This window comes from Carassius gibelio, chromosome B18 (genome assembly GCF_023724105.1).
Source record: "Carassius gibelio isolate Cgi1373 ecotype wild population from Czech Republic chromosome B18, carGib1.2-hapl.c, whole genome shotgun sequence".
NCBI classification, from domain to species: Eukaryota; Metazoa; Chordata; class Actinopteri; order Cypriniformes; family Cyprinidae; genus Carassius; species Carassius gibelio.
Window position 1 is genome coordinate 29,783,867 of NC_068413.1, and position 19,542 is coordinate 29,803,408.

Consider the following 19,542-nt stretch of genomic DNA (forward strand, 5'->3'; position numbering starts at 1 on the left):
ATCTGCTGACAAGCTTCATGGAGATGCTGATTTCATTTTGCAGCAGGACTTTAACACCTGCCCACAGTGCCAACCTCCAAGTGGTTTGATGACCATGATTTTACTGTGCTATATATATATATATTTTTTTTTTCTCAAAGAGTAGTATCCATCATATGAGAAAAACAAGTTCAAAAAGGAACCTTCTAGCTTCAAAGCAGCATCATTTATTGCTATGAACTGTGTGCTGCTCTTTAATAGATAACTGGTAAAATTTTGATTACAGTACTACAACAAACGTTTGTTGGACTGCAGATATGTGCTACAGACACATGCAGTAAAACTTAATTTGTGATATAAAAGCACATCAGTTCACAGGAGGAGCTCTTCCTAGGGAAAGTATGGGTTTAAAAGTGCATTGAGGCCAAATTCTCACAAAAGATTTATGAGCCTATCTGGTTTAGCCACATTACAGGGAAGATTTTAGAAAAGAGAGGTTACAAGTGCACTATATACAGTAGATGGAACGGACAAGCTCTTACTGTTGGAAAAGCTCTTTGTGTAATACAATTTCTTAGGAAAGCAAATATATAAATATGTCTCTTTTATTGTGATATTAGAGTAGCTTTTCCATGAGCCAATTCTATGCGTGGCTGCTTTTCTCTTCCCATCTCCGGAAAGACACACAAAAGAGTAAAGAGCCAAAGTAGAAAAACAAAAGGACACAGAAAAGAGGTGGCATGTTGAAATCAAAAGAGGACATACAATGTTTTAGTAAATGTTTAGGTATTGTCCTTTATCAGCAAACTTTTGTAGTTTAACCATATTCTGAGGGCCAAAGTAAACCACTGTTACACATACATGGTCAATCAACGGTCTTTTAATTCTCTGAACACAGGAACAAGAAATGGCACGTACATACAAAGTAAATCCAACAGGAGAAACACACAGACAGGGACCAAAAACTTAGGCGGGTAACTTGCTATCTCGCTGCCATATCAGACAAATAATTTATAGGCAGCATTTTTGCACGAAGGCACCTCATGAAACTGATTTTGGACAGGTTTCTGAGGCAGAGTAGTTAAACGAACTTCAGCAAAACCGAGAGCTTTGGTGATAACTAAGTGGATATTTAATTACTGCAATATTAATTTCTCTCTAGAAATAAAGTGGAAAATGTTGATAAAAACATACATTTACACACAAAAAAATACCACAGACTGCAACTTTCAGATGCCATCTTTAATTTTTGGCTTAACTTTCAAAGAACAGAAGGGACTGGATTGTGAAATATCAAAGGCCTTCAAAAATGAGCCAGATGAAGACATTTCAGGAGACAGAAACTGAAGCTAACATTAAATTTGGACGTGCTTTGATGCCTTCCTTTCTTGGAATGCGTCCTCCAAAGGCAGCATTTTTCAGTTTTCAGATGCAGCCAGGAACTTAAATGCTAGGAATAATTAACAAAAAAAGGCACACTGAATGAGTAATTAAACTAAACGAGGACAGGAACATGACCAAATAAGGGAACACAGGAACAGAAACGGGCAAAACAGACAAAACGTCCATGATCCTGACAACCACTGTACATTGTCTACAATCTGGGATGGACAGTATTTCAGATGTCTATTTGAAATGCAAATACTATTTTAAAACATTTGACAAATAACAAATGTAATTTGTATTATTTAAAAACATTTAAGTATCATCAAAGTAGTCAAGCTGTATTAACAACTTTGTTAATTTTCATTAAAACATTATGTTGGCTACTCCTCAACTGTGAGAAAATCAGAACTAATCAGCTGCCAACTACAAGTTTGTTTTACTCTGTTTTCCATTTATAAGGCCCAATCCCAATTCTACACTTTAGCCCTTCCCCTTTCCCCTACCCCTCCATTTCGCGCATTCACGTGAAGGGGTTTCTCGATTCTCTTTTGGTTGGAGGGGAAGGGAAGAGGTAGGGCCAGATAGCCCTTCAAACGAAGATTTTTCGGGACCACACTTCAAACGAAGGGGTATGAATTATCTCGGAAACATGGCTGCTACAGCAAAAAAAAATACACATAAATCCAAACTTTTTTGGCATAAATATATGAAATAAAATAGAATTGGGATTGGGCCTAAGCTGCTTTTCCCAGGTTCCCCAGCAGATTATTATTTATTTATTTATTTTTTATTATTGGGTCGGCAGTGGCTCAGTGGTTCATGTAGGTTGACTACAAACCGGAAGGTTGGTGGTTCAATCCCCCGCTCCATCTGACCAAGTGTCGAAGTGTCCTTGAGTAAGACACCTAACCTCAGCTGCTCCCGACGAGCTGGATGGCACCTTGAATGGCTGACACCACAGTCGGTGTGTGAATGGGTGAATGTGAGGCAAATTGTAATGGCTTGGACTGTTGAAAGTGCTATATAAATGCAATCCATTTAAAATTTATTTATTAATTCTTCACTGTATTGCCTATGCAATTTCACATCATACATAAATAGACAAAAATACATATGTGGCCTATGGGTTATAAGGAAACGCCACACAATACAAAAAAAGTATATTTTATGGGTTTTATTCTGACAGCTGCCTCTCCGAAGGACAGCGATCGATGGGAGTAAGTACTGATGAAAAACAATCAATAAAATAAAGTAAATCTTAGGACTCTGTTGTGCTTATTTGACAAAAACAAAAGATCAAGCACGGATTTCAAAATGTGAGAAATACAGTCAAGAAATAGTCTCAAACTTTAAAAGTTCACAGTACAAATATAGGAAATTTTTGTATTTCTGAATCGCCCTTGAGTGAAATTAAAGGGAGTAAAATAAAATAAAATGAAATACGGTAGAGCCTAATATTGAATAACAACACATTAGCCTACCAGTAAACTCCACCGTTTTCATGAAATACATGAGTACCAAAAACACAATCTTTTAATACATTCTAATAATTTTATCAAAGTATGGTATGTTTTAAGTACACTCATAATTGTTGCTAACATGAATTCCAACATTCCATGTAAACAGGAGCTTCAACGACAGGAAAATACACTGGCTTTAAATAAGGAAAATAAAACTTCAGTAACATTCACTGTACATACCCAGTCTTTGCACGTGTCCCAAAACGTGATCAAACCCGATCCACCTCACACATGCAAATCCATAAACGTCCTTGCCAAAATCAAGATAATGGCACCAAACCCGAGCACCCGTTTGCTTATGTTGCTCTGCTCACTCTGAAAAACGTTCACATGCGATACATGCGGGAGTGCCTCAAAGCAAGTGTTGCAAACACAGTTTCTTAAAGGACCCGCAACCAATTTATGCTCAACGTTAAGTTTTGTTAAATTTCTTTACTTGGCTACACACACACACACACACACACACACACACACACACACACACACACACACACACACACACACACACACACACACACACACACACACACACATATATATATATTTCTGTTAAACAAACTGCAAAAAATAATAAAAATACATAAATACAAATAAAATAACTGAATTTACTATTTCTCTTTTAAGGTGTTTACAATCAATTTATTTTAGCTACATTTAAATAAACAAATTTAGTTGCCATAAAAAAACTGGTTGTTTGTGGAATGGTTGTTTATTTAAATTTAGCTAAATGATGATGATGATGATATTATTATTATTATTATTATTATTATTATTATTATTATTATTATTATTGCAATCAATCTGAGTGGATAATAGCATTTTGATACTTTTGCAAATAGCATTATTATTTTGAGTGCAGATTAAATAATGTCTTAATAAAATAAAACTTTTTTTTTTACTATCACTGAAATTTATATTGAACTATTCCCCCGATTGAACATGACTAATATATGACTAATTACTGAATATGACTACACATTCTGGAAGCCATGGATGACAAGACTGATAGCATTACATAAACAGTCCTCAAGCCCTTAACCTCCTGTGCTAGTAACAAGTTTAATTTCTTGCTCAGCATGGCCACTCTTAGGATTCTTTTCACACATTATGGGGATTTCATTTTCAAAATCTTTAATTCTTTTCTCATTACTAAAGATCAATTGGTTGTTGTTAAAATGTGGTTTGTAATTAGATGGAGTATTTTCTCACAAGGCCTTAATATGAGGCAGTTGAGAACAAAGACTTCCATTATTTATTTTTTGCTTGTTAAAATGCTATCCAGCCCTCACTCTCTAATTTCCTTCACTTAAATTACCTTTAGATGCAGGCTTCACAGTGCTTGATGTATAAATGCAAAATGCAAATGCAAATGCAAAAAAAAGAAAGAAAGAAAAATAATAATAATAAAAAAAAACCATGACACCACCAAGGAAGTCAAATAAAGTATATACTCTTGGTAAGGGTTCTTCACAGCGATGCCATAGAAGAACCTTTTTTTTATCCACACATAACAATACAGTCAAATGTTCTTTAGAGAGCCATTTCTCTCTTGCCTTTTATAATCTGAAGAAACTTTTGCCACAAATAACCTTTTGTGAAAAAAATCATATATCATATCGCCAATCATAATCAAGGACCTTGTATATATATATATATATATATATATATATATATATATATATATATATATACATTTAGTAATTTTACAACACAGTTACAGCAGTTTTTCAATGACAGCAGACCAAATTAATTGTGTCTACTCATATTTAACTGCCTCCTGTAAATGGATTATATGCACATTCATGGCATGATGTCTGTGATGTACTGTTTCAGGATATGACATTGCCACAGGCAGTGTGATTATTGATCGACAGTTTAACTGGAAGGATGTGTGATTTATGTTTGAATGTTTGTTATTATTTGCTTTTGGGTTTGTAAGTGATTTCTTTTCTTTATACTGCATTAATATATCTTTATACCCTGTTGTTGGTGCCCGTACTGCGTTTGAGCTCCATCACTATATTCTTTTTATCGACTATTTTTATCTTAAAAATACATTTCAAACACCATCGTTTCCATTTATATAACGTGTGAATATATCCTCTATTGTATTCTACAATGTTACATTGTCAGACATGCAAAAGAAATCTAATGTATATCTTGCTCTGGCTACTGTGTATAGACCATCAGGGCCATATACAGAATTCCTAAAAGAATTTGCAGATTTCCTCTCAGACCTTCTGGTTACAGTTGAAAAGGCGCTAATCATGGGAGAGTTTAATATTCACGTTGATAATACATATGATGCATCAGGACTTGCGTTTACTGACCTAATAAACCCTTTTGGAGTCAAGCAAAATGTCACCGGGACCACTCATCGTTTAAATCATACACTAGATTTAATTATATCGCATGGAGTCGATCTTACTGCTATAGATATCGTACCTCAATGTGATGATATTACAGACCATTTCCTTGTATCGTTTGTAGGCTCTAAAAACTGCTAGGGCAGAGCATATCCACAAACTCATAGAAAATAACCAAAACAATCCAAGGTTTTTATTTAGCACAGTGGCTAAATTAACAAATTACCAGAAGCCACCTGATTCAAATATTACACCAACGTTAAATAGTAATGACTTTATGAATTTCGTCACTGATAAAATAGATAACATTAGAAATACAATAGCGAATGTAGATTCTACAGCGTCTAACACTTCAGTTTCATTCATCGCACCCAAAGATAAACTGAAGTGCTTTACAAATATAGGACAGGAAGAGCTAAATAAACGTATCACTGTATCTAAACCAACAAAATGTTTATTAGATCCTGTACCCACTAAATTACTGAAAGAGTTGTTACCTGTAGCCGAAGAACCACTTCTTAATATTATTAACTCGTCGTTTAGGTCACGTCCCAAAACCATTCAAGCTGGCGGTTATTAAGCCTCTTATTAAGAAACCAAAACTAGATCCTAGTAAATTGGCAAATTATAGGCCTATTTCAAATCTTCCATTTATGTCTATAATTTTAGAAAAAGTTGTGTCTGCTCAATTGACCACCTTCCTGCACAAAAATTATCTGTATGAAGAATTTCAGTCAGGTTTCAGGCCCCACCATAGCACAGAAACTGCACTTGTTAAAATAACAAATGACCTGCTTCTTGCGTCAGATCAAGGCTGCATCTCATTTTCTAGTTTTACTTGATCTTAGCGCAGCGTTTGACACCTGTATATCTGTATATTTGTATATCATGACATACTCAAAGATCGATTACAAAACTATACAGGTATTCAAGGGCAGGCTCTAAGATGGCTTAGATCCTACCTGTCCGATCGCTACCATTTTGTTTACTTAAATGGGGAGTCATCTCATTTATCATCAGTAAAATATGGAGTGCCACAAGGATCCATCCTAGGTCCCCTTCTATTTTCAATATACATGTTGCCCCCCTGTAATATAATTAGAAAACACGTAATTAGCTTCCAGTGTTATGCTGATGATACTCAGCTATATATCTCAACGAGACCAGATGAAACCTCTAAATTATATAAGCTAACAGAGTGTGTTAAAAATATAAAAGATTGGATGACCAATAATTTTCTCCAATTAAATTAGGATAAGACAGATATATTAATTATTGGACCAAAAAACCCTACATAGAAACTTGTAGATTACAATCTGCAACTAGACAGATGTACTGTTACTTCTTCTACAGTCAAAAATCTGGGTGTTATATTAGACAGCAACTTGTCTTTTGAAAATCATATTTCCCATGTTACAAAAACTGCATTCTTCCATCTTAGAAACATTGCCAAGCTATGAAACATGTTAAGCTATTACTAAATATTGTAGAAATATAATTTTCTGTGAAAGTTTCTTTGTAACAATTTGTATTGTAAAAAGCGCTATACAAATAAACTTGCATTGAATTGAATTTAATTAATATTTTCAGTAACGTGTTCCATCCTTGAAGACTAAGGAATAGGTGTCAATAATAATAATAATAATAATAAAAAAATATCATAAGATATAAAACAGTGCCCTCCATAAGTATTGGAACAGTAAAGACAAAATTGTTCTGTTTGCTGTGGAGTCAATAAATCTGTAAATACGATTAAAAGACAATATGAGACAAAACTACAGAATGTCACTTTTTATTATTAAGTGATTCAACACCAAGATGTTTTACCAGCTAAGAAGATCAGCACTTTTAGAGTTTCATCTCCCTATCTGATCTGAGAATTAGAACAGTTGCCTCACAGGTCTTTTTAAGTGTTCAGCTGTGTCCTGTTGCATTCATTTTTCAGATATTAAAAGCAGGGAATGTGTCTTATCAGTTATATCCATTGCTTCTGCATCCTGCGACTTCAGATTCCAGACTAGGAAAAACATAGATTAACCGAATAGGTGGGCTCCCCATCTACGAGTTGCGGTGGTGGGGTAACAGGGTGGGCGGGTTAGTGGTGAGTGGAGGGGAACACGACTTCAGATTCCAGAATAGGAAAAACAGGTGGCTGGTAACCTTTGCTACACTTAAATGGAGAGAGGCTCGTGGCTGACGCTGGTAACGAGTTATGAGCGTACTCAACCATAGAGAGTTGTTGGCCCCAGGAAGAAGGATTCTTGGAGACTAAACATCGCAACGTTCTCTCTAAATCTTGGTTGGCTCGCTCAGACTACCCGTTGCTCTGAGGGTGATAACCCGAAGACAGACTAACTGTCGCTCCTAACAACTTACAAAACTCTTTCCAAAATTTGGATACAAATTGGGATCCCCTGTCAGAAATCACGTCTACCAGGAGGCCATGTAACTGGAAGACGTGATCGATAACAGTGACCGCTGTCTCCTTGGCTGAAGGTTATTTGGGCAAGGGAATGAAATGTGCCGCCTTCGAGAATTGGTCCACTACGGTCAAAACGACCGTCATGCCATTAGAGGGGGGGAGGGCGGTGTCAAAATCTAGTGCGATGTGGGACCAGGGTCTCAAAGGGACAGACAGCAGCTGAAGAAGCCCATCTGGAGGTCGGTTAGATGACTTACCACTGGTGCAAACTGAGCAAGCCAAAACAAAATCGTGAACGTTGCGAGCCATCAGTGGCCAGCAGAATCATTGCTTTACTAAGCACTTGGTGTGGCTTATCCCTGGATGACAAGCTACATTAGAGCAGTTACCCCACTGAATAACGTCGGACCATAACTCCTCTGGCACAAACAATCGATTCGGTGGGCACCCAGGCGTTACCCCTTCTAAAACATCTTGACCTTCGATTTGACCTCTCATACGAGTGTTGAAACTACTATATTCTCAGGTAAAATGCACTCAGGAGTCACCGGGCATTCGGAAGGATCAAAAAGACGTGACAAGGTATCGGGTTTGACGTTTTTGGAACCCGGGCGGTACGAGAAAAATCTAAATGACCGAAAAAAAGTGCACACCGAGTCTACCTGGAATTGAGTCTTTTGGCAATTCTAATGTATTCTAGGTTCTTATGATCGGTCCACATGATGAAATTACCCCCGACCCCTCCAACCAGTGACGGCACTCCTCTAAGGCTAATTTTATGGCCAACAATTCTCTGTTACCAATTTCATAATTACGTTCTGCAGGAGATAACTGATGAAAAAGGGCCTCACGGGTATCTGGACTTGGCCAATCTATCACAGCCTTAACCTTGTCAGGATCCATACGTATTCCCTCAGATGAGACGATGTACCCTAGGAAGGGAACAGACTGTGCATGGAATACGCATTTCTCCACCTTGACAAAAAGTCCATTCTCAAGTAATCTCTGGAGCACTGGTCTGACGTGTTGCACATGTTCCTGGAGAGATGAAGAAAAAAACAGTATGTCATCCAGGTAAACATATTTAATCTAATCTACCATGTCTCTCAACACGTCATTCATCAGTGCTTGGACAACCCCTGGCGAGTTGGAGAGCCCGAACGGCATCACAAATTATTCAAAGTGCCCTCTACTGGTGTTAAAGGTGGTTTTCCATTCACCCCCCTTCCTGATGCGGACCAAATGATAAGCGTTAGGTAAATCCAATTTTGTGAAGACGGATGCTCCCTCTATAACCTCTCGAACGTTGAAGACATCAACGGCATAGGATAGGTATTCTTTACTGTGATGTTGTTCAGCTCCCGGTAATCAATAAAAGGTGGCAGGGAACCATCCTTCTTACCAACACAAAATAATCCCTCACCCACTGGAGAAGAGGAAGGGCAGCTGAACCTCGATGCCAAAGAATCAGAAATATATTTCTCCATTTCCTCACTCTCTGGAATAGAAAGAGAGTAAAGATTGCCCTTAAGCAGAGACTTACCTGGAACTAAATATATGGCATAGTCATAGGGACGATGAAGAGGGAGAGAAGCAGCATGGGACTTACTGAACACTTTCTTCAGGTCCAGGTTTTTCGCGGGCACTATTTACAAAACTAAGGTCTCCTCTTGTAAAACAGAAACAGACACAGCAAGAGAAGCAGAAACCAGACAAGACTCATGACAACTTTCACTCCACAAGGTGACAGTGTTGGAACCCCAATCCACTCGTGGATTGTGCTTGACCAGCCAGGGATGACCTAAAACAATGGCTGCCACAGGGGAGTCCATGAGGAGCAGGGTTTCGGTGTGGTTGCCATATGTGAGAAGAGTTATGGGTTCAGTGGTGTGGGTGACGTCCGGCAGTTCTTGGCCATGGAGTGCGCTGACGTGGATCTGACTGGACAGGGGAAGGACAGGAAGTTTCAGGTGATGTGCAAGGACAGTGTCAATGAAATTACCTTCGGCTCCAGAATCCAGAAGGGTGTGACAGGTTTGAGTGTTGTTGCCCCACCGCAGTTTCACCGGAAGAAGAATAGACGATGTAACTGAGGACTTGACGGCGGAGATCCCACCCGATAGTAGCCTCTAACTCACTACCGGACTGGCTCTTTTCCAGTAGGAGATTTCTGGTAGTAGATTTCCCAAGCCACCGCAGTATAGACATAGTCCTCGGGACCTCCGTCTCTCTCTCTCTCCTTCCGGGACAGTCAAGCTCTACCCACCTGCATGGGTTCATGATCGATGACGGAGCCAACTATGTTCTCTCGACTCGAGTTACCACTCTCCGGAATGTTGAGAAGGCGTGTGTGACTGGCCTGCACTCTCAGGCGGTTAATCCGAGCGTCGACGCAGAGCGCCAAGTCAATGAGCCCGTTGAGACTGGTTGGCAACTCGAGGAGGTAGATCTCCTTATGAACACGGTCGGCCAACCCATGCAGGAATCTATCCCCCTGCACCTCCTCGTTCCACTTGCACGTGGCCGCCAAGGTGCGGAACTTGAATGAATAGTCCACCACTATTGAGCTGATGGACGGCTTTCTTGTTGGCCGTGGCCCGGCCGAACACTCTCCTCATCTCCTCAGAGAGGACCGCCATTACCAACAAAGCGGCCCTAGCGGAGAGTATGGTGAGGGTGAATGTTACCTTGGACTCCTCCATCTCGAAGGTGCAAGGCTGTAGGGAAAAGTTGAATGGAACACTTGGTTAGGAATGTTCTGCAGAAATCTGGTTCACCAGAATAACTCTCCGATGCTGGAAGACGAAGTTCGGGCCGGAAGTGGGCTTCAGGGAGGTCCCGTGAGTGTGACACAGGAACTGTGGAGGAAAAGCCATGAAGGTGGGTGGTGAGATCCGGGGATGAGGAGGATTGGACAGGGTTCTGGAGACAGGACAATCCAACGACGAGAAGCACAAAAACAATAACGGTAGAACATAAGAAACACTGAGATTGACAAACAACGCTATGACAAACACAAGACGCCAGACAGGGCAATATATAGGGAAGGGTAATGAGTAGCAGCTAGAGATCATGAATTAGCGGAGACGCCCACATGAAACAATCAGTGCTGACTAAAAACACACACATAGTGCAACTCCACCCACATAGTGCAAAACCCAAGACCATGGTTTACCAACCGTGACAGCTACATAGCAAGATGCAAACCTCTGATCAGCAACAAAAATAGAAAGACAAGATTCTTCACAAATGTGAGCCAGTAGAGTTTTGGAGTTGATGGACCGATGAGACAAAGATTAACCTTTGTCTAAGTGATTGGAAAGCAAAAGTGTGGAGAAAAAAGGGAACTGCAAGTGATTCTAAGCATACAACCTCATCTGAAAAACTTGGTGGAGGTGGTGTCATGGCATGGGTATAACCTTTTAATTATAATGATGACTATTGAAGAGCACGCACGTGATGTGAACTGTGAGTGTTTTTTTTTTTTTTTTTATTAAAAAGCTCTGCCCTCGTTCGTGTCTCTTTCCGAGAAAAAAGAAAAAGAAAAAGGGCAGCCATCTGCTTCCCTCGGTTCAGGACCTGCTGCTGCTAAGGCACGGAGGAGAATGAGCTCGTGGGAATTACAGGTGGATCTGGAAGTCGTTTAGAGAGGGACTTTCCCTTTCACGCTCGTAAGTGGTGGACAAGAGAGAGCCTAGGGAGGATGATCTTATATCTTTAACACTTTCTGATAATGAGGTTAGTGCTCTGCTGGGTTTTTACCCAGGAAAAGCAAGAGATATTTGAGGATGGTACAGAAGCTGAAGCTGAGCCTTCTCAATCCTCCTGCCTAGTGTATGTAGAGTTGTTAGAGGTTATGGATCCCTCCACAGCAAAGTTGGACTACGTACACGGTGACGCCGTGAGGCAGCCTCGACGAGCATTATCTTTCTGACCATAGCCCTCCAGCTCAGGTGAGCCTTCCATTTCTCCCTGATCTCCATGCAGAGATCGAAAAGAAATGGAAGAATGAATGTTTAATTTTAATTAGTTGAGAGCAGGGAATTATACAGCACTTGGTACTGAAGAGTTTTTTTTCTCTTTCTTTAGTTAGGTTAGAGGTTTAAAATAAGTTAGAATTATAGTTTATTTGTGTGTGTGTTTCTTTCTTTCTTTTGGCGTCACTATCATTCCCTTTCTCTTGGGTTGATTTGTTTAGTTTTTGTTTTGAGTGGTAAATATTTGTATATATTGGTTGTCCCTTTATTGATTTATAGTTTTGTAAACATACTTTATAATTATATGGAATCGTTTTCTCTTTGTACATTAAATAATTTTTTCATTGGTATCGTATTTTGCGGATTATAAGTCAAACTTTTTTCATAGTTTGGCTGGTCCTGCGCCTTAAAGTCAGGTGCGACTTATTTATCAAAATTAATTAATTATTTATTAATTAATTAATTAAGACGGTAATGTTTTCTCTTGGTTATTGGTTCTAAATAAATGTGACTTATAGTCCAGTGCGACTTATATATGTTTTTTTCCTCATCATGACGTATTTTTGGACTGATGCGACTTATACTCAGGTGCGACTTCCTGGTCCCTACGTCACCCCCGTCGATGATGTCACCCGGGATTCCCTCAGATGGATTACACAAATAGGCTTGTTTGAGATGCACCTTGTCTCACCTGAAATGTATGCAAGAGTAGGGGGCTGCAGCGAGCGGAGGAGTGAACAAAACTCCCACACACCCACTCCTGTCGGGAGAATGGTGGCGATTTAGGACGGGGTGCCGATGATTATCAGGGAAATCACATTCCCCCTCCCAAGTGACATACCCATCATCAGAGTGCCACCCACACGGGAGTGCTACCATCCTCGACCAGGCTCCAAACGGTCAGAGTGGGCAGGGTGGGGATTCCTCTCCGGGCATTCCTCCCTCTCGCAGCGCACCGGAACAGGGTGAGAGAAACCGGGTTTTAGTCAGTTTAGTTTAGTTTATTTGTTTAGCACATGTTTAGTACAAGTACAAAACTATGCAAGGAGGGAATGAAGCCACTCTAGGCTTGTACATAGTTCCACTCCTGCTCATTTTAACTCATGAGACATGCAGACTAAACACTCAAACAAAAACAAAACAAACAACAAACGAAACAAAGCAAGAGCATAAGAAGAAAACAACAACAACAACAACAAAAAACAATACAAAACAATAGTTCAATAACATAAAAGATGATAAGTCTAGATAAAAATACAATAGAAAAACAAAAAAAACAAGCACTACCTAGAAAGGACTACATAAAAGCATCAGGCTAGCAATTGAAGTCTCTTCAGATAATATTTACCTTATCAATAGGGAGAACTTTAAACTTTAGTCAACAGCCTCAACCAACCACAGAGAAAAAATTACAATAAAAGAGAAGTCTCTTACCCCTTTTATGGCTGATAGGCTGTCTCTATCGTGCCTCCATCCCAGTCCGGGTTTTCGCGAACGTTTGCAAGCAAGAGGGAGTGACATCTTCAGGTGTTTCCCAACTGCACTGTCTAGGCTCCGCCTTGTCCGCATTCTCCACCACTGTGGCGGGAGAAGCACAAAAAAAGACACAGTGGGTGTGGCGCCAGGCCTCGGAGAGGCTTTTATTAACAGAAAAAAATCTAATTAAACAGGGGATAAAGGGGAAAAGTGTCCACAACAACAGGGAATCTGGTGTCCTCGTCATCCCACGGGTTTGTGTTGGATGGGCAGTGTTCATGGAGGAAGGGTCCAGGTAAGGGGCGGAGTCCGGCGACTGCACTCGAAACTTTTTGGTCATATTTTAAGCAAGATGCTAAGGTCTAATCAGATTCAATGATCTATGCTAAGCTGCAGCTAAAAGTGCTACCACCAGACCTGGAGATGGGCTGAATGGATTAGAAAGCGGTTAAATTCAACTGTTTAATTATTGGGGAGTGGGAAAAATTGTCTAAAAGATATTAAGCTAAACGGAAGTTGTCAGAAGATAGTTGTACCTTCTTCTCTAAGAAATATATATGTGGTTCAGCCAGATATGTCACTTGACCATCACTAACCCTGCCATGGAGTGACCAATCATGTGAGCCATCTCTAATCATTCAATAGTCTGTGCTAAGTTTGCCGAGATTTATACATATAAACAAGAGAGGCTTACAGACTGGGCCAATGGAGACTTGGGCCCTCTGAATATTAGGGGCCACCAATTGAGAGGTTTATAGTGATCCAACACTTGGAAACAAGGTAATGCAGAAGTAAAATTTACATAAATAGGTACAGATTGAATTTGTGGCATAAACTATTGCCACACTATCGGCTTTTGAAATAAATGTTATTTGTTCTACAGTATATGCTGCAGCATCCCAGTGACCCTACATAGAACAATACATTTGGAAAATGCACTTATGTATGTTATTTGATAGAATTACAGCACAGTGCCAGTCTACTTCAAACAATGATTCTACAAATGCAAATCTGTATAATAGAAGTTAAATTTCTCTGTAGAACATAATTTTAGCTATAACTCTCTATTATATTTTAAAAAGCCTACAACTTAAAATGAGTTTAAATAACTGGCTCAATAAAGAGTCTTTTGTAAGACCCAAATCTGCACAATCAATAAAATATAGTAAAGACTAATACCATAAATCTATGGAGCGGCTGGTATGATGACAGTAACAAAGTACTTCTGTCACACCAGCTTGCTGTGCTTTGATAAATAGCTCTGTAATGGTTGCCTAGTAACTCATTACACCCCATAAATGAGTTGAGCGGGACCCCCATGTGTGTTTGCTTTAAGAAGTCAAATTCAATACAGTTATTCCGTACAGTAATGCCTGGCTGCATTTGCTACATGTCTTGCAGTAAATGTTCTTAAGACTGAATCATATCACTGCCACCCGGTTCAATTATTATTATTTTTTCCTTAACTTTGAATGGTCATTGATTCATTTTACAATGTTAGTACAAGCAGTGGAAACTGATTTTATATTTGACAGCATTTGCATTATCAATGTATTAACATTTGGTAAAAACAAAAATATATAATTTATATAATTATTATTTAGATTAGATTAGATTCAACTTTATTGTCACTGCACATGTAGGTACAAGGCAACGAAATGCAGTTAGCATCTAACCAGAAGTGCAATAAGCAGTAAGTACAGAATAAAGGTCTATAATATGTACAATAACTATACAGGTAAGTATTATGGACATAATTTACAGATATTAAATACTATAAGCACGATATACAGATAGGTGTACTATGAACATACTATACAGATGGGCTATGTAAAAGTGTATGTACACTATAGGCAGAACTATGAACATAATTTACAGTATTGCAATGGACAGTAAAGTGCATAGAAAAAAATATTTCAATGTGCAAATGGATTATACATTGTTCCTGGATGAACAGGCAGTAGTGCAAGTAATAACAAGTTACTTTTTGCTTGTTGTGAGTAAATAAATAAATCAGAGTGTTGAAGAGGGGGAGGAGTCTATGTGTGGTGTGGGGGGTGTTGAGGGGTGTCAGAGGGCAGAGTTCAGCAAGGAGACAGCTTTAGGGAAAAAGCTGTTCCTGAATCTTGTGGTCCTTGTCCGGAGGCTCCTGAAACGCCTTCCGGAGGGGAGGAGGTTAAACAGTTCGTGGTCAGGGTGAGAGGAGTCCTTGAGAATGCTGCGAGCTCGACGTAGACAGCGTTTCTTCTGGATGTCCTCAAGAGCAGGAAGTGGTGTCCCTGTGATGTGCTGGGCAGTTTTCACCACCCACTGCAGTGCCTTGCGGTCAGCCACTGAGCAGTTCCCATACCAGACTGTGATGCAACTGGTCAGGATGCTCTCGGTCGCACACCGGTAAAAGTTTTCCAGGATGGTTGAAGACAACTGGTTCTTCTTCAGTGTCCTGAGGAAGAAAAGGCGCTGGTGAGCCTTTTTGACGAGGCTGGAGGTGTTTGTAGTCCAGGACAGGTCCTCCGAGATGGTGGTTCCCAGGAACTTGAAGCTGGAGACACGTTCAACAACCATCCGGTTAATGTGGATGGGGTCATGCGTGCTTCCTTTCTTCTTCCTGAAGTCCACAATGAGCTCCTTGGTCTTATTGGTGTTAAGGAGCAGGTTATTGTCAGCGCACCATGTGGCCAGGTGCTGTATCTCTTCCCTGTAGGCAGTCTCATCGTTGTCACTGATGAGGCCAATCACCGTGGTGTCATCTGCAAACTTAATGATGGAGTTGGATCCATGCACAGGCTTGCAGTCGTGGGTGTAAAGGGAGTAGAGGAATGGGCTCAGCACACAGCCCTGTGGTACGCCAGTGTTAAGTGTGATGGTGGTGGAGTGGGTGTCGTCTGACCGAACATGCTGAGGCCTGTTGGTCAGAAAGTCCATAATCCAGTTGCAGAGGGAGCTGTTAATGTCCAGGTCTCCAAGTTTTGTGGTCAGCTTGGAGGGAATGACGGTGTTAAATGCTGAACTGAAGTCAACAAACAACATTCTAACATACGTGTTGTTATGGTCCAGGTGTGTGAGTGCAGAGTGCAGCACTGTGCATACTGCATCCTCTGTGCTCCTATTTCTGCGGTAGGCAAATTGGTGTGGGTCCAGTGTGGGTGGGAGGCAGTCTTTGAGGTGTGCTAGGACCAGTCGCTCGAAGCACTTCATAATGATGGGTATGAGTGCTACGGGGCGATAGTCATTGAGGCACGTTGGGGAGGAGTGTTTTGGTACTGGCACAATGGATGTGGACTTAAAACATGTAGGCACAGTTGCTTGGATGAGGGACATGTTGAAAATGTCTGTGAAGACCCCTGCAAGCTGCTCTGCACATGCCCTAAGCACACGTCCAGGAATGCCATCCGGGCCAGCAGCCTTGCATGCGTTGATCCGGCTCAGTGCAGTGTGGACATCTGTGGAGGTGAGTTTGAGAGGTTGGTGGTCTGAAGAGGCTGAGATTTTGGTGGCCGTCTCCTTGCTGTCGCTGTTGAAGCGAGCATAAAAGTCATTTAGCTCGTTAAGGAAGGAGACGTCCGTGACTGTTGGTGTGGAGTTGCTTGACTTGTAGTCACTGATAATCTGGATGCCCTGCCACATGCGTCGGGGGTCAGAGTTGGAAAAGTGTTCCTCTACCTTCAACTTGTAGCAGTACTTCGCCTTTTTGATGCCCCTTTTCAGGTTAGCCCTGGATTTACTGTAGGCCTGAGCGTCGTCTGACCTGAAAGCGGTGTTGCGGGCTTTCAGCAGAAGTCACACCTCCTTGTTCATCCATGGCTTCTGATTAGGGTATGTTGTTATCTGTTTTTCTGTTGTTACACTGTCAATGGTGGAGTTGATGTGATCCAGTACAGAGGAGATGTAGATATCAATGTCCGTGTGAGAGCCACAGGCAGCCTGTGAAACAAACATACTCCAGTCAGTGTGTTGAAACCTGTCTTGAAGTAAAGAGTCAGCTCCAGTTGGCCATTTATATTCTTAAGTTACTATAAAGAGATATATTTCAAAATGTCTACAAGTTTGTTCACATTAAATGACGGTAACACATCATTAGCAAGCATTTTACTGTTTCCCAGTTGTAAATACTGTAACTAATAAGGTCGCAGTGATTTTGCCAAGTAAGACATGTTCCTGGATCAACATCTTTTGATGGTTCTGAATCAACATCTCTTGATGGTCCTGGATCAACATTAATGTCAATATAGACTTAACCTAATCCCTCCCCCTAAACCTAACTCTGCCCATAATCTATTCCTAAAATCAGAGGGAAATGATAGCTGATTAACAAGAGTATAGAAGCCCCTAACCCTGATTCTAAATCTAAAACAGATATTTCCTGAAAATTTATATCTCTGTTCTTATCGGTTGATTGAAATGATGTTCCAGGATCTGGAAACTAATCCAACTGATAAAACAATGTTCACACATTGTGAACAGTAATGTAGCTTCATTTATTTATCTTTTTTTCTGCCATAAAATGTATTCATTTTAAATCAAGATCTGTTAGAGGGCAGTTTCTTTATCAGACAACCTTAAGGGTCTTTCACTAGACTTCTAATAGCTAGACTGTCTTCAGGTCTAGATGGCAAACATTTGAAATTCATAACTACATATGAAGAGGTTATTGGAAATACCTTTGGGCAGTTGTTTAACTCAGTGCTCCTATTCATTTATAAACCTGGCTAGAAATGAGTGAACTGTGAGGAAATGCACTCCATTAAATGGGTTTGAGTAGTGAAGGATCCCTTTGCCAGAAGCTCTGAACAATCAATTACTTTTATACTTCAGACAATGATGGAAAATGCTAGAGGTACTTGTTTATAGTTCAGAAGCTCAATCAATAAATATGAGTAGAATTTTGTCCTCAACAAAAAATCAGCAATTAATTTTAAAGAAAGTACACTTCCCTGTATGATCCAATGTTCTCATTAGTTCATAAGTGAAGACAATAAAATCCTAACTTTATTATAAGTAATGTCAAATCAGATCAAATCAACTGAAATTAAGTATAGAATTTTCATTCTTAAAAAGTAAAATAAATAATGTAAACCATGGGGAGCTTTTGCTGCACCAAGGCTGGTAAAATTAGAAATAGACTGTACATGTTTGATTACCTTTAGTAGATTTGACATAGACTGGGGGAGATTTCATTCCATTTTCGAGAGATCACTTTATGCTGCATCAGTAGTTAGTCTTGTTTAAGATGAATTGGTGCTGTGCATGCTGATCAACCATTCTTCTTGCAGTACTGTGATGGTGTACATGCCAATCGGTCTGCACAGCGGCTTTGCATCTTGAACTAGCCTGTTGACTCTATGGTAACACCCTCCAGTGGTGATGATTGTCTGAAACCTTTATAGAATCATGCCATGACATCACCAAAGCCACACACCCGCACCATTGCTCTTCTTTACAAAGATGCCAAAGGTGCCTGTGGTTTATGAAAGATTTTGCAGTATTATTTCAATATGTATTAGTGTTAGCATTCCTTCACAATCTAATTTTTTTTTCTGTTGCCATGATCCCAAGGAATTTGGCTACAGTTGTTGCATTCCTCTTGTTAAGCCACTCATGAACCACAGACAACGTCAGATGTGCCTTACCTGGGCTAAGAAGAAGAATAACTGGACTGTTGCCTAGTGCTCCAAAGTCCTCTTTTCAGATGAGAGCAAGTTTTGTATTTCATTTGGAAACCAAGTTCCTAGAGTCTGGAGGAAGGGTCGAAAAGCTCATAGCCAAAGTTGCTTGAAGTCCAGTGTTAAGTTTCCACAGTATGTGATAATTTGGGGAACAATATCATCTGCCCTTAAGAAAATCAACCATGGTTTTACTACAAGTAAAAAAAAAACAAAAAAAAAACATGGTTACTATAGTTAAACAATGGTGACCACTAATTAACCATTGTTTTGCTAATTAACCATAGTTCATGGTATTTGTAGTAAATCTGTGGTTATACAAATGGTAGTCAACACGCTAAAAATACTATAATTAAACCATGGTTAATTTTTGTAAGGGTGCTGGTGTTTGTCCATTGTGTTTTTTTGACAACCAAAGTCACTGCACCCATTTACCAAAAAAAAAAAAAAAAAAATCCAGCAGGATTTGACACCTGCCAATGTAACGGGCTACTGAGTAGATAGCATCTTTACACTTTTGGCATAAGTCGGTAGGGCCCTTGACATACACAAGTAATATGAGTCCTAGCGAGCAGCCCCAAGTAAATGCGTCAATGCATTGATGCCAGAGGTAGAGCTGCAAGGGGTAGCTAAACTCCAGCAACAACCACCTGTGGTGTTACCCCCTGGCAGTGAGTTGATCGGTTGGGCCCATGTCTCACAAGCCACCAACCTGCCTAATTGCCCTGTCATAGTTGAAGATTTGGATCACCA

The 19,542-nt window shown here is 40.0% G+C and overlaps 1 long non-coding RNA gene across 1 annotated transcript; it reads right to left on the bottom strand.

Annotated features, from left to right (window-relative positions):
• Window positions 1-853: 853 nt before the first annotated feature.
• On the bottom strand, window positions 854-3,324 carry LOC127977461 (uncharacterized). The gene is made up of 3 exons (XR_008158237.1): window positions 3,066-3,324; window positions 2,204-2,314; window positions 854-1,429 (listed from the first exon to the last, which is right to left on the bottom strand). It is a non-coding gene; the product is annotated as an uncharacterized LOC127977461 (long non-coding RNA).
• Between the last annotated feature and the right edge of the window lie 16,218 nt (window positions 3,325-19,542).